Below are 15,174 nucleotides of genomic sequence, written 5' to 3'. Positions count from 1 at the left end.
CTCAGAAGCTGGACTAAATTTGCTTTGTTTATATGCAGCATGTATATATTTATGCATGCTTCATGTACTTTTTTTCATTTAAATTTCTCTTTTCCCCTCACTAACTCCTTTTATCATAGTGTGTCCTAAGTGAAAGGCAAACTCAATTAATCATCAACCAACTTGTGTTTCTGTGGCATCTGTCTTCCTGATATCTAAGCATTATTTAAGTTTGTGTTGAATTTTGCACTCAATTTTGCCCATTCCTGCTAGAAAGAGGCATGAGGCAGTTTCAAGAGCAATTTACAAGGAGCTTTTTTCCTCCTCTCTATTTGAGCAGCAATTCCTGTGATTCGCAGGTTGACAGGAGCACATCATTCTGGTGCTCAGATCAGTGCACGAGCTGCCCATCGAATAGCAGATCAAGTTTAAAGTCCTAAGGGCAAATTCTGCTGTCAGTTACACAGGTGAACATGTAACTGTAAGAACAGAATTTGGCCCCTAGTCTTGATCTTCAAGTCTCTCAGTGGGAAACTTGATTACTGTGTTTAGGACAAAATGTAAGACTGCTTTGTAAAGAGCTTGATACACACATATCATGAGGCACAAGTCTTTTTTCCTGGTTATGTTTCAATAGCATTTTCAAAGTTCCTGAATTACAGCAGTTCTTAGACCATATGTCGCAATGCTGTATTCATTTATAGAATCACCATTTTTAATGGGACTTGATACAGTGGAAAGAAAAAAGACTTTGTTGTCATCTTTTCATGAAAATACTAGTTAGAAGAACCAGCTTTTAAAAAATCATGCAGATAATTTTTTCCCACTTTCTTCTCCTTTTACTGGACCTTTTAAAACACTTGACTTTGTCCCATGTTTACAAACATAGAACAGTCTGGATTTATTAGACTGGGTTAGTTTGGATTTCAGAATGTTTTTTGTGTTTTATGAGTGTGGATGCCCATGTTGGAAACTGGATAATGCCACAAATCTAGGCATTCTCTTTTATGTAATATGAAATGCCCTGGCTGCATCATTCTCTGGGGTTGAATTTATATTCTTTCTTTCAGGATGTTTCTATGTTACCTCCTCCATAGAAGCAGCTATATGACCAAGCAAGCAAGCCAGAAGGTAACCTGCAAGGAGAACATGTTTAGATTCTACTACAGTTTCAGTGATATTCTACATTGGCATATTATTTTTTATTTTTCCTGGTCTTTTTTTCTCAGTATTATTTTGTGTGTGTGTGTGTGTTTGTGCTTTCTGTTGTTGCTGTTTTTCCACTGACAGTCTGAAAGATGGGATTTTCTTCATGTTTTCCCCAAGAGCCAAAACTTTCTGGATTTGGTATCTAAAACTATGGTAATGAGGAAGTGGGGGTCCCAGATTTTGCAGTCATGGTTTCCTTAACATGTGAAGACTGCCGTTGGGCCCAGGCTCTTCCACAGAGGACACTCCTTGATTCTCTTTGTTAATCTTAGCCCCACGACACGACCTCAGTGCTCTGGTCAAACGACTACAGTGGAGAAACATCCACCAGATGGCAGCATGCCATATCGAAAATCAGTCACTTAAATCAATATTTAGGCATTTAATTTTTTATTATTTTTTTTTTATCTGCACAATTAAATCTAATCAAAACTCACGACCTCAGAAAGTCAAGTAATGCACTGCAGGCATGTCAGCTGCTGCCAGTCCCCAGAGCTGCCTGTGCCTGGAGGACTGTGTCTTAACTTGTCACCAGCACTTCCCAGCCCGCTTTTGGGTTGTCAGAGAAAATGAAAGAAACAATGGAGCAGCTGCTTTTCCTTGAGGCCTTCAAGGGATGTCTGTGCTCCCTGAGTGTTTATTGGTTTATACACCACCACTGTGACGGCCAGCTGAGTGACTGCATGGTGTAAAAATAGACCACAGCAGAAAGGGTGTCCCTCACTGGAAAGGTACTTGGGATAGCAAGCAGGCACCCTAACATTTCATCAAGCCTGTGTGTGTCCTGGAGAAGCCACAACTGTTTGATAGGGTGCTTTGGCAGAGGTGTGACAGAAGGTAAGATCCAATGCCTTTCAACTAAAGGTTGAAAGCCAGATTTGGCCAGCTTGGGAGAGTTTATGAGCAGATAAGAGAGGTGGCAACACTGCATGTGGTTTGCGTGTATTTTTGTGTAAGATGGGGAAACTCACCTCCCATTAAAATCTGCCATTAGCAACATTAAGAAAACAAGCAGAATATTTGTGTAATCTCTAACATGGCAGCGATGTTTGAAATACCGCCAGATCACAGATATGTAAAGCCATGAAAGTGGTCATTTTTATCATGAACATTGATTCATAGTTGCGTAACTAATCATGACAACTTAATTAATTGGTTATTACCAAGGGTTTTCTCTTTTATTAGGGAACAAGTGACTTCCTTCCCTTGTACCGGTGTATATTTCTCTGTGTGATAGAGATTAATGCATAAAGCTTTGCAGGAAACTGCCTCATTGATTTTGCTGCCTTTGTATTTGTCTTCCTTAGGTGACTTCCAGTAACATAGATCAAAGGGACGCAACGAGTTTCAGTAGGACATCAAATACTGTGCTTATGGCAACTTGAGGTTTGGGCTTCATTTAGAAACCCAATACGCACTCGGTCCATTTGTCTCTCTTGTAATTTTTCCTTCAGTTTTATTGACTTATTAGAAAATGCATTGTTAATCCAGATCTAACAGTGTGTAATGGCAAGTTATTTCGACCTGTATTGGTTTTACATAATGTACTCACATGCAACTCCTGTCAGTTTTTGCAAAACATACTTTTGTAATCAAGTGAGGAACTGAATGCACTTTCAAATGAGACTTTGTTTTGTGTTCATACATGTCTGTGAGCATATGTATGTATTTTATCAGTATTTTAGACATATTGGGGAAAATTGAAAATTTCTGTTGTTAGTGTTTAACCTTATGTATATTGAATGAATCATTGTAGGATCATTTCACCCTACACATTTGGAACTTATTCACTGAACCGGAGAAGCAACTTGCCTTTAGATCCAAAAATCTTCAGTAAGATAAGTCTGATATCAGTACTTTAGAAAGCCTATAGCTTGGGGATAGTGTACATGAAAGAATGTAAGAGAGCTGATGGGGTACTTTTAAAAAATGTCCTGACAGAGTCAAGGTGATGGCCATTTTTAGCTGCCCTGCTATCCATCACCTCTTTCAGCCAGGCATACTCCATCATATGCAACAGCCTCATGAATTTATGCATCAAGCTGTGCAGCCAGTCGTGCCGAGGGCTCTGGTGACAAGTGAAATTGCTGTGCGCCTCATTTAGCTGTTTATTGCGCCTGAGTACGTGTTGCAGCTGTCATCTTACGATGGGATGATAGTGCTCGTTAATAGACAAGACAGGCAAATAATGATGGAGACTATAGCAAGAGATGCTCATCTGCCAATAGGCTCTCAGCAATATCACAAACATTCACAAAGTTTTCAATCAAAAACAACACTGCAAGAAAATACTGAGGCCAGCATCTGTTCTTTATGTGACTAGCAGTGCAGATTAAACTTCTGAGAAACTGTGGCCCAATCTGCCTCTTAACTTTTTGAATTTTTATCTTTTAGAGTGAAAAAAGAGTCTTTCTTTTTAAATGAAGTTTCAAAGGAATGATTTGCAAGTGACAAAATAACCCAGAGTGCTCTTAGGGCTTTTCTGATCCTTCAGGTAAAACTCTGCCTGCTGTAACTAGAATCCTTCCCCCTTGTTTGTGTGGTGCAAACACAAAACATGTGGAATTCACAAGCATTGCATCGAGGTTTTTGTTTAAGTGTTGCTTAATGTGTTTCAGTTGCCTGGTTCTGCAGTTTAACATTATTCTGCTTGAACACTTCCTCTGGAAAAAAAGAAGTCTCTTTTAGAGGTGTGTAGAATCATTTCAATAGAAGAAAAAAAGATACACCTGTAAAACCTGCATTTCTTTCTGTGAAACTGGAGATACGATGAATGCAAATTCACATGCATAAAACCCTTTCAGTAAAGATGATACCTTATTCTGCCTTTACCCTGTACATTTAAATTAGTGGTTTGCAGTAATTCGCAGTGTTCTCTTCTGTGATTTGCAAAATTCTTTGCTCAAATTAATTATTTTATACTCCATAGTATTAATTTTTAACTTATTTATAAATAAATCAATTATATTTGCTAAATAAATCCTTTGTTTAGAGTGGGACATCAACATTTAAAGTGTTTTATGTAATTAGAGGAGGTATTTGAATGTATTAGGTGGAGAAACTTTGTGTAAATCCTTATGGAACATTCTGTGAAAGCTACTTCTAAACAGCTGTATGTTTTGTTTGGTAGGCAGCTTACTAAGTCAAAGTCAAGACTTACTTAAAATATAAGCAAAGTAACATAAAACTCTCTCAGCTATGCACACAAATATGTGAAGAACAGAAGTCATGACTGCAATATAATTTGTCTTGTATGTACAGTGACCCTACAAGTGAGTTGCGCTGAAATAAAATACAGAAGAAAAATCAAAATGAATACATAGTATCTATTCCAATAGTAAGAATTTTCATCAAGTAACTGGCACATTTTCCCAGATTATCACTACATAATAAAAACGAAGAAAGAAAACAAACAAAATAATGAGAGAGAAAAAAATGGACAACCTAAAACTTGGAAAGTAACCCTATTTTTGTAAAGTAATTTATGTGTCTATTTAGTTGTTATCACTGTAATATTGACTAGGCAAAAATGCATCTATGATAGGTTTATGATGCTTTGAAACTACATAGGTCTTAGAGTGGTATCAACTGCTTTGCTAGTGGTAAAAATTATCCTTATTTTACAGTCGAAGGCACTGAGGATAGAGAAATTTCCTGCTCAAAATCAATATTTAATAAAATATAATATTTAATAAAATAAAGTATAAAATCAATATTTAATAAAATATGCATGATATATGACTTACTCTTGCAAAGGTCTAAATAGCATGAGTGATCTGTTGTGCAAGATACTATAGAGCCAGCAAAGGTAGGCTTCTTCTAAGTGAGCACTGGCCATCTGACCTCCTCCATATGGGTGTTTCATCTACATGAATCTTCTGGAGTCTGCCTGAAGAGACCAAGTAAAAGAGACCAAAGTAAAGGCCCAGCAGATCCTGCTCTGATGAAAGTACAAATGAAGATATCCTCTTGGCCACATCTACTGCTCTCTGCTGGTTCTTGACAAGAACTTTAAACTTAGAAACACCTGATTTTTGCAGGTAACTGATACAAAATCAGATAACCTCACTTTTACAGTCCAACCAATATATCTCTATGTTACTAATTAAAATCTGAAGTATAGAGAAATGGTCTGTGAGGGATCACATTAAAAGTTTGTTTTAGGTCTTTGTTTTAGTGTTTTCATTTCTGTGAATAAACTCTGTAGCTTGTGTCAGAGACTGATCCTTCACTGTGAGACGAATAAGCCATTTTCTTTCTCTGTGAGGGAACATTAGAATAAATATAAAAAATCTGTAACGCTAACTGTACACAAACCAACAATTTTTCTTGTATGAAATAGAGTTATGCAAGAAATTCTGGGAAGCAAACATGGATTTTATGCCTGTCTGTCTATGGGCAGAGTTAAGGTTGAGCAACTTTACTACTGGAAAACTCTTGCTATTTGAATGCTTTGTTCTGCCGTCTTCATTCTTGCAGATAGATTGTCTGTGACTGTAATTTTGTTTATATGCATATATATATACATGTAAGCAAATATAAACATGTGTGTACTTCCACATACGAGTTTCTGTGTCTATTTGTTATGATAGGAGGCTGACTCTCAGGCAGCATTTAAATGAGATAGATAGTTAACAAAGAAACAGATTTTGTAACCACATGAGAACATATTTTTGTGACATTCTTTCCTGTCTGTAAAATATATTTTCTCTGTTTAGAGACGTCAGTACTCTTTTAAGGAAGGTATTTTTATTGAAAATACTGTTGTCTGCTTTTTAAAACAAAAAAATATGTTGAAAATTTTGTTTATAGAAAATGGAGACCCTTAGCCCAGTGTATTCCTCTATCCCAAGCAGGTATTTACATTTATTCTCACATTTACATCCATTTTATGCTGTTACTAGCTCCAATTAATTCTGCAATTTACACCAGAGGAAGCATCAGAAGAATCAATTCCAATGAAGCATATATCACTACTAACTATAATTACATATAAAAGAAGTGCTTGTGCACACATGCAGACTTATAGTAGTCTATTCTGATTTATGAGTCGACATTGCAGTACAATATGGCAAATACATGTACAGTTTGTTTGTCTCTTCCAATTTGTGCTAAAATTATTGTGAAGCCAAATATAGTCTATCCACCACAGTGCTACCGCATTAAAAATAATCTTTCATTTGTTTTTGTCATTTACACAGCTAATGGTCAGCAAATTTGTACATCCTGCCTTTTTTTTTCTTAATGAAATGGAAAAGGGATGTGTGTTACTTAAAAAAAAAAAAAAAAAAAAAAAAAAAAAAAAAAGTTTTATTAATGTTTCATAAAATGGTTGCTACAATCAAAGGAACTGCTATGAAAATTAAATTACTGGGCTGACTCTGAAAATCAGCATAATATGCTCTGTTTAATTCAGTCATGCTAAGATGTTAGATTCTCCTTCATTCTCTCAGCTTTCTCTCTCCTTCACCTGGGGGCATCTGCTGATGAGTCTCTTCTAGAGGTTGTTTAATGACTATTTTACAGCAACTGTCAGCTTTCTAAAGCCCAGTGGCACTGGGCATCACTGTATTACCAGCCTTTTTACACAATTTGCCTGACTGTAAATCTGAGCTTTAAAAGTACAAGAAAAGCACTTATTTGATTTAATGACTGGCTGAAGGGGTTTGATTAATCTTTTTATGCTTAGATGTTTTACTCATAAAGGTCATCATCTGTTTGTTTACTCCTTACTTCAATCATTGCCAATGAAAATGAAGTAAGAAATTTAAGGTTTGAGGTGAATGCCTTGAAGGATAATGATGGTGCTGCTCACGAGCAGGATTGTTACTGTACATAACTGATATCACAGGAAATTCTGAAGGCACTGTTCAGAATCAGGATCCCATTGTTCCAATCACTGTGTAAATTCCCAGGAATACGAAGGGTGATCCCTAGGATACGGAGGGTCTAATTTATGAGATGATACAATGGATGTGCTATAATGATACAAAGAAAAGCAAGAAGGCAAGGACACACAGGGAAAGACACACTCACAAGGTTTCTGCATAGTTTTTAAAATAACATGAAATAGGAAAAAAATTGAAATAGATCTTCCTTGAACCACTGAGGATGACTGACTACGAAAAAAAAAAAAAAAACAAAAAAAAAAAACCAGCCACAAATAAACCATAAGTAAATTTTCAGAAAGCACAGAATTTCAGTTTTCCAAAGTGACTTAGATGCTTAGGAGCATAAATTTCATGTACACGCAATGAAAGTAAAGAACATTTTCCAAAAGCAGTACATGGGAGAGAAAATCAAATCTTATGTTTAGAGATCAGTTACAGTTCTTTGTCCCAATGAAAATAAGGGAAACTTTAGCTCTTGGTGGGTGCATTCCTTTCAAAAGTCTATAAACATGCTACCCTGCTATCTACAAAGCAAAAGAGCTGTGTATAGCTCTTCAGATAGGAAGACAGTGATTACTTGGACAAAGTGACAGGAAAACAACAAGAACCACCACCACCAACAACAAAATATATGAATATTCTCACAAGAACTCTTCATTTCAACAGTCCTATTTCTCCAGTGCCAATTATTTAATTTCCTTCATGTGAAAGGCTTAGTGATATCACACTTCTCTTTGACTTTTAAACAGTGTAAGGTACTTTTGTGACATCTTAGTGGAATTCATGAGAATAGCACATATGAAGCTATTTCTTCCATTCATTTTGAATCTTCTCAAGTCTAGCAGATGGACTGTAAAGGTTTCTATCTCATAAATACGTAGGTCATACAAGAAGTAATGCCTCCTATTTATTTGCATGGAAACTACAGCAGATACAAAGAGCACAATAATACTAATTCATAGAGCAAATTCTCAGCTACAAAATAGCTTTTTTCAACACAGTCATAACCATTAGCTATGCATTTTTACCAGTAATGAACAACAGTCTGCAAACCATGTTCATAAATATCTGCACCAGCGGAGGTGACCCACTGTCCCTGTCGCCACTGCTGAAATGCATCACTGTGCTCACATCTACTGTTTGGTCTCCATAAACATTCAGCAAGCATTGATGAATGTCAATGGGTTCTATTTCTTCTGCATGGAGGAATTCAATGACACGCTTTTTCTTCATATGAACTTGCATGTCAGACACCACTGTCAGACTGCCTCTCTGCTGCCATTTATCAGCAAGGACAGCAAAATGTAATTGAATGCTGGCAGGAAGGTTCAAACTCTACTGCCATACCACCAATATCCACTTCTGATGTTGTGTGCTAACACAGTAAAACAGGAAGTATTGAGAGCAGCCCTTGTAGTATAAAAGCCCCTCTTGACTCTTAGGTCATGTGTTGTGACATGTGCCTTACAAGAGTAAAAAGCAGAACCGGTGGATTCTTTTACAGAAACTGGTTTTCCACAGAACTACCACAAGAGCTGAACTAATTTTTATCATCTCTAAACTTTTTAATAACAAAGTTCTTTATAACAATGTGCAGGTCTTTTCAGAACAGTTATTGAACATCTCAGGCTGCCTTGGTACAGCATTCCTCTTCACTTGTTTCCAATGATTAGTTGTGTGGCTGTGTCAGCTGTATGTGACAGGGTTCGATGCAAACAAGTTTATTGTTTTAAGAGTCACTATTTTTTGGATGATATGCTTTATGGAGGTTTGCTTTATTCCTTAATTTTTTGCAGCTTTGCTGTAGAATGAAGGTTTGCCTTGATGCATCTCTTGCCTGTATCACAAATCTGTCTCCTACATGAGCCTTCCCTCCTCATCAACCATTTCCAGTCTTTCCCAATTTTCTTTGGTTTGATTTGATTACTTGTGAAATGGAGATCGCTTACATAGGGGAATCATACTGTCAATAAAGGGCAAGTGGTAGAGTGAGGTAAAATGAGGAAGGAAAGCTGGTATGGTGACAGTATGTGGAGGCATGCAAGGCATGATGACCCTCTCAGAAGTGGGGCAAAGAATACTAGTGTTTAACGTGCACCAGCAATGTGAGAAGAATCACAACATTAGCAGAGAAGACTAGTTATAAAAGGTGAGAAGTCTTTAAGTCTAATTGAAAAACGGCCCTTCCAGATTGTGGAAAATATCGCAGTTTCAAAATTCTGTTTCCGTTTCAGGACAAACGAGATGTCAGTATCATTCTAGAGAAAGTCTCTTGGCCTAGGATCAAAGATGACCAGGAACCATGTAGTTTCTATTCCCTGCTATGACTGAACTAGAGCTAGGATGTGACTCTGGGGTTTCAGTGTTTACAAATGCAGCTATTCTGAAGAAGTCTTTTCTGTCTTTGTCTTTGGTTTTAATCAGAGGTTTCATTCTGAGAGTCTTTGCCAGACAAAGTTCTGTTAAACTAGATAAGTTCTAATAATCATTTAGCTCAATGCATCAATATTTTTCAATGAAAATAAATAAATAGATAGATAGATAGATAGATAGATAGATAGATAGATAGATAGATAGATAGATAGATAGATATCACAAAGCTCCAGTTGGCTTTAAACTCCTAGTCCATCTTTTGTTTTTGCTGAGATGATTCAGTATCAGAAGGGAAAAAAACAATGAGTAGACTTTAAGATTTTCAAAACTAATTTTCATACTAACAACATTTATCCAGTGTGTACTGGTATTCCACAAAACTCTGCATTTATTCTGTTTTCTCTGTCTCTTTCTTTCCTTCCTCCCCCCTTCCCCTGCCCCCAGATCTTCTAAAAAATAAATTGTGGGGGTTTATTTTGTTGTTTTGTTTCGTTTTTTTCTCCAATTGTGTCCCTCATATTTTGGTCAGCTTTCTCTTCTCCCCTTTCAGTACTGCTTTTCTATGAACAATTATTAAAGTCAGTCATTATTGCACTAATAGCTAACCATCACATTAAGAAAACTCAGAAATCAAGGAGTGTTAAATTCAACTTTCTTCTTATTTTCTTCCTTCTACAGTGAGCCAGTGTTATGGTCAGCCACTAGAAGTTCCTTTCTAGGAGGTTAATAGATGTGTCAGAAGAATAAAATCAAGAGCAGTGAGGACTGTGATTAAAAAAATACTTTTCCTTCTGTGTGTTAAGCAGTTTAGTATGATTGCTTACAGAGTACTGTTTCTGTGAAAGTCTGTATTCTGATTACAGGGGTCTGTGATGCTTATTTACAAGAAAAATAAGAGTTTTTTATTCCCAACACTAGATACTAGAAAGTAAATGTCTTTATAACTTTTGGCTTTGCATCATTATGGTTAGCCCAGAATTAGAGGAAATGGGGGAGTAGTTAAATAAGAAACAAGTTCAGCTGATCCATGTGGTAAGAAGATGTTAAATGCCACAAAAAAGTACAGTCTAGAACAAAGAAGATTTAACATGTCTCTCACAATTTTGCCTTGCCACATTTGGCCATACATCTAATTTTATTGCTAAGTAGCAAGTCTCATCTCACATCCTGCATATTAATAACTGGTCACATGGAGCCTCTTATTCAGCTATGTAAAAGACCAGCAGCATTCAGTATTTCCAAACAACCCTATTTCATATATGACTTCATCACATAAAGTAAGCTCATCTGTGGTCAGTGAAACCACTGTGAAGAAAAACTTTAATGACACTGTCCTATCTCTCTCCTATTCTCAGCATTGAGAAATTAGATCTCTTTAAGAAGCATGATGGTTCTGTTTACTTTTGCAGCCAACTTTCACTCTATGGGCAAATTAATCTGAAGTGGATCTGTAAAACTGACCAAAGGTTAGGAGATATTTACTCCTGATAAACTGATATGTTACTATCAGTACCAGACCTTGTGACTTGAATTAGTCAGATTCTTCTAGTTGTCCTTCTTCCATTTCAAAGATTACTTCCTTGACTAAATATCAGCCTCTTAACTTCATGCCCGTAGATATATTTTCCAATTTCTCATGTAAATATAATTTCATCTTCTGATTCCTATCATTTTGCAGGTTTAGGCTGGAGATATTGGAGCTGTGCAGATTCCTGTTTTTCTCGTAACCATTTTGGCAGGCATGTGTCAGTTTGATCGATAATGATGTCTGGATTAGGCAGTCCCAGTGGCAAAAATGGACTCTTCTTAGGCTTATTGCCAGATTTTGAAAGCCTCTCTAATGACATTCTGCCAAGCAAGCAAGATCTGAATGCTGATTGAACCCCTTTAAAATAGTGCAGACTAATAGGCGTTATTGCGTGAATAATAATTAGCACAATTAAGTGGCTGGCAATTTGCCTGTTAAATTTTCAGAGCACACAATTATAAAGCTCACAGAGTTTAGTTGAGTATTGTCGAGTATAAAATAATGGAAAGAAGGAATTACCAAGAATGATGCAATCTTGAAGATCATTCATCTATAGTGTAAAAAAAATTGTTAAAGAAAGTTTCAACAGAATATATTTGAAGGCTACACAATAACTGCAAATCTTGGAAGGAAATGCACTGTGAATCCTCTAATATGTAGTTTTTTAAAGGTAGATAACATCTTGCAGATGTAAATTTTGCCATTCTCAGAAGCTTCCCTTGAATTATGAAGCTTTTTTTCGTTTGTTTGTCTGGTTTTGTTTTGTTTTTATTTTAACCTTCATAACGTTATTGCAGGCAGGGTAAGGAACATAGGGACACTGAAAAGAGTTACTAACCTTTTGTTCTTCCTGGAGTTTATGGGTTGAAGGAATGATGAACTTTATAAGTCACTTTTGGTTTCTCTGAATACTTCCTGAAGGCAGAAGAACTGATCAGAAGTTTTTTATATACCTAAAAATACAAATGGCCCTGTTAGTTCCAAAGATATGTTCAGAACTAGCTATCAAATAAAGATTATTTTCTTACCAGCTCCACTAGTTCAGCCTTATTTGACATGTATAGTTTGGTATGAGCTATATATAGCATAGTAATATGTAAGCTTAACATCAGATCGGAGAGAATACTGTTAAAACATATGTGGGATTTAATATGGAATTAATAGATACAAATGGCTTTATAGGAAATGAAGTCTATCAAACAAACCTAACTTACTTTAAGAAAAGTGCCAGTTCCTTTATAAAAATAATTGTGAGCTTTTATAAGGCTTTTATCTTCATAGATGTGACCTTACAGTTAATTTTTAATACTAAACAACATTTGCAAGTTATGCTTTGAGGATTAGAAACTTAGAAACTGATGGATCTCTAAAGGTAGCTGTCAATGAGATTGTCATTTTGAAGGGAGTGGTTTTAACAGGGTGCTTCAGAGATCAGTACTTCCCCACCACTATTCAATATTTTCATCAGGGGTTGGGAAGTAAGTATAAAATTGCTGCTGATAAAATTGGCAGGTGACACAAAGATTGGCAAAGTGGTACATAAAGATGAAGATGTCACACATAGCAGCTGAACTGAATTGAATAGTAAACTCTGCCTTACTCAAACAAACTACGTTTTAATAATGGAAAGTACAAAGTCATGATTATAGGAACAGGGGATGTAGGGATGTATACACGGGGTGAAGGACAATGTCATTAAGGTGGTGACTTCAAAAAAGGTTTATGGTTAATTATAGATAACAACTCCTATCAAGCTTCCAGTGCATTGTTATGGTAAAAAGGGCTAATGCAATCAGAGGATTAATAAACAGGGAACTGTTAACTAGGGGTATGATGTCGCTCCTTTTCTATAAGGCAGTGGTAAGACTGGCAGTAGGCTATTACAAAGATTGCTAGCACAGATATTCTTGAAAGGGTCATTAGAATAATGAAATTGTAGCAAAGCTCCAGAAATCATTTGAATTTTTCAGATAAACCTTTCCAGTGGGAAACCTGAGGAATGCAGCTCCCAAGGTAACCTCTTTATGGAGTATTGGTATTTCCATGTGGAGAAAATAAATGCATATTGCAGTTTCCACATGCACTAGAGTAAAATAACATGCATAAGAACTTGCAGCCACGTGCGTTCAAGTTAAACACCACACAGATTATTTTAATTACATAGGCAGTTAACCAGACCAACAAAATACCAGTAAAAACTCCAATATTTATATTTAACTCCAATATTTTATTCATTTGAAAATGGAGTGTCTGTCACAGAGACAGTTTTTGCCAAACAAGGGGATGTCTTCAGTTCTGAATTAAAGGGGAAAAATTGCAGAAATTACAGAGGCACATGTATCAGGTCCTTTTTTTTTTTTTGCCTCAAACTCCATGAATGTATGACTTTTAGGAACTATTTTTTTCCATCTTCCAGGTAATTTAATGAATTGAGAGGAAACACAAGGACAGTAGAGAAAAGTTCCTAAGTGTTTTACCATTTATTGCTATGTCCTGCTATCTGGTAATTTGGTTTCTGACTGATCTTTTTTTTTTTTTTCCCTTGTATTGATGAAAATTCAGTACTAACCCTATGATGACAATTAAAAAATAAAATGCACAAAAAATAATATTCTTCTACTGCACAGTATTTTTATTACTGTTGAAAAATAAGACCCTTGAAAGTGGGTAAAAATTAAAAGAGAAAAAAAATGAATTTCTTTTTCTCTCTTATATTATTGTTACTGTTGTTTCTGTGGCTGTAAATCTGTTACTTAGCTTAATAGAAGATCATAAGGACACCATATGGCTTTCCATGAACTGATTCTGCTTCTGCTTAAAACTTCCAAATTGGCTCAGTCCATGAGAGTAAGTGTCATCCTTTGTTTGCATACATTGGAGTGATTGACTGAGAATACATTTAAACAAATACTCTTCATCTAGTATGATTTAATAGATTAGATAAACTGGAAAGGTGTTAATTATTTTTTATTTTTTTTCATAGGAGGCTAAAAGCCCATTGGATTTCCTTCTGAAAACAAATGTTTCTTTTGCTTACATTAACTAATGACTAATGATCTTATGATAGATGCTGACATTTTAATGGCAACTACTGTGATTTCTGTAGGCACTGATTTCTCTGCTGTTGAAAGTATATTTTTTTTGTCCAAGAGTGATTCCATTTGGAATCAAAGCCAAGCTTATAGAATTAATTAATGGAGTCCCACAACTTACAACACATATGCAAATTTTCAAGGTGCACATTTTGTTAATAAATGCAGAATTTGTGAGCTGTTTTTTACCCTAGCCTTTGAATACACGCCCCTAGCTGGAAACGGCTTAAGAGGCTGAGAGACTGGAAAATCAAAAAGATATCATTGGAATAATAGTTTTAATAGTACAGTTGTAGTACAACTGACAAACAATGACAAAGCATAACATGGCAGATAGTAAGCACTGAAAAAAAAAAACCCAAAAAAACCCCACAATTTTATGCAAAATTAGAAAAGAAAATCAAAGAGAGAACCACTCACAAAGTTAAAGGTAATGAGACACTTCATTATTAAAAGAGCTAGTTAAAAGTGAGAATGCAGTTTATGGAACATTAGCAATCCCCCTCGTAAGATTCAATCAAATCTTGAGTATGTAGTATGTGTTTGTAGAGGTATTGAATGAGAAAAAAATTCTGAAATCATTTGACATATACACAAGTAATAAAAATTAAGTAATCTACTTCAGAAAGTCTTAAATTGAAGAACCTTGTAAAACCTCCTTGTGCCTCACCTTCATTATATAATGTACATGCATTAGTCTCACAGGAATTCCAGAAGCTCATCAATATTTGTTAATCTGCAAGTTCTTGATGAAAAGTGGCATGTGGTATTTCAGCGCACCTGAAGTAGCAGAAGCATTAAGTACCACTTTAAAAAAATCAAGATTATAATATTTTCACTCACACACAGAAATAAGAAAATATTATGAAAGCAGTGAAAAAGCCAAAAGGCAAAAGAGAAAAAAAAAAAAAGGAAAAAAAAAAAAAAAAGCTTTTTGGATATATTATTTCTTTTCCTCTTTTGCCGGCCTATAACAAATTTAGAATCAGTTATTTAAAAAACAAACAAACAAACAAACCAAAACTGTGTTATAATTCACACTTATCTTCAGTATAAGCAGGAAGTTTAGCCACTTGTGAAATCAAAGAGTCTTAATCACAGT

General features: G+C 35.6%; 1 long non-coding RNA gene across 4 annotated transcripts in view; it reads left to right on the top strand.

Annotated features, from left to right (window-relative positions):
- LOC107311917 overlaps positions 1–5,747 on the top strand; it is a 97,922-nt gene extending 92,175 nt beyond the window's left edge. For all 4 annotated transcript variants that reach the window (XR_004306712.1, XR_004306714.1, XR_001554297.2 and 1 more), the window contains 2 exons: positions 1,050–1,110; positions 2,496–5,747. This is a non-coding gene — a long non-coding RNA (uncharacterized LOC107311917). The remainder of the gene's footprint in view (positions 1–1,049; positions 1,111–2,495) is intronic.
- Positions 5,748–15,174: the final 9,427 nt, after the last annotated feature.

Source organism: Coturnix japonica, chromosome 3 (genome assembly GCF_001577835.2).
Source record: "Coturnix japonica isolate 7356 chromosome 3, Coturnix japonica 2.1, whole genome shotgun sequence".
Taxonomy (NCBI): Eukaryota; Metazoa; Chordata; class Aves; order Galliformes; family Phasianidae; genus Coturnix; species Coturnix japonica.
This window is presented reverse-complemented; position numbering and strand designations above follow the sequence as displayed.